Source organism: Dama dama, chromosome 3 (assembly GCF_033118175.1).
Source record: "Dama dama isolate Ldn47 chromosome 3, ASM3311817v1, whole genome shotgun sequence".
NCBI lineage: Eukaryota > Metazoa > Chordata > Mammalia > Artiodactyla > Cervidae > Dama > Dama dama.
Genome location: NC_083683.1, coordinates 39,976,178 through 39,977,543, shown reverse-complemented (window position 1 = coordinate 39,977,543; position 1,366 = coordinate 39,976,178). Strand labels below are relative to the sequence as shown.

Here is a 1,366-nt window from a genome sequence, read left to right as displayed (position 1 = left end):
AGCAAATGGCCTTCCAACTGCCTCTCAGTTCAGACCACATCCTGACTGGACCTCAATCCAGGGAGGTTTGGACAACCCAGAAAAGCAGGCCGAGCAAAGCTCTCTAGGCCAGGCCCTTGAGAGGTATCCCAAGACAAATGGGCCTATGTATGATCCTTCCTGTTTCACCCAGGAGACTGCCCAGACGGCACTTCCTGGTCCTTTTTCTCACCACCACCACCCCATGTATTGCTGGGGCCAGGATCTTAGGGAATCACAGGACACATGGCTCTGATGCAGAAAGGAGCTTCCTTATGTCCCAAGAGTAGAGCAGTGAAGGGGACCTTGCTACAACCCATCCTGTGGACTATTCTGACCATAATCCTAGAGTTACTGCTGCTGCTAAGTCGCTTCAGTCGTGTCCGACTCTGTGTGACCCCACAGACGGCAGCCTACCAGGCTCCCCTGTCCCTGGGATTCTCCAGGCAAAAACACTGGAGTGGGTTGCCATCTCCTTCTCCAACGCATGAAAGTGAAAAGTGAAAGTGAAGACACTCAGTCATATCTGACTCTTAGCAACCCCATGGACCACAGCCTACCAGGCTCCTCTGTCCATAGGATTGTCCAGGCAAGAGTACTAGAGTGGGTTGCCATTGCCTTTTCCATAATCGTAGAGTTGGGAGCCACCCAAACTTGATCCACTCCTGGTCCAAGGGACCCACCAAAGAGGTCCCAAGGGACTCACCTCCAGAAATAATACCTCCCGTGCTCGCTTCTGCAGCACATATACTAAAATTGGAACGATACAGAGAGGATTAGCATGGCCCCTGAGCAAGGATGACATGCAAATTCGTGAAGCGTTCCATATTTTTTCACAGCAAGATCCTCTATGACCCACCTCCCAAAATATTGGAAATAAAAGCAAAAATACACAAATGGGACCTAATGAAACTTAAAAGCTTTTGCACAACAAAGGAAACTATAAGCAAGGTGAAAAGACAGCCCTCAGAATGGGAGAAAATAATAGCAAATGAAGCAACAGACAAAGGATTAATCTCAAAAATCTGCAGCTCAATTCCAGAAAAATAAATGACCCAATCAAAAAATGGGCCAAAGAACTAAACAGACATTTCTCCAAAGAAGACATACAGATGGCTAACAAACACATGAAAAGATGCTCAACATCACTCATTATCAGAGAAATGCAAATCAAAACCACAATGAGGTACCATTACACGCCAGTCAGGATGGCTGCTATCCAAAAGTCTACAGACAATAAATGCTGGCGAGGGTGTGGAGAAAAGGGAACCCTCTTCCACTGTTGGTGGGAATGCAAACTAGTACAGCCACTATGGAGAACAGTGTGGAGATTCCTTAAAAAACTGGA

General features: G+C 46.9%; 1 non-coding gene across 1 annotated transcript; it reads left to right on the top strand.

Moving 5' to 3' along the window:
- Positions 1-744: 744 nt before the first annotated feature.
- On the top strand, positions 745-851 carry LOC133049526 (U6 spliceosomal RNA). Its single transcript, XR_009691352.1, has one exon. It is a non-coding gene; the product is annotated as a U6 spliceosomal RNA (small nuclear RNA).
- Positions 852-1,366: the final 515 nt, after the last annotated feature.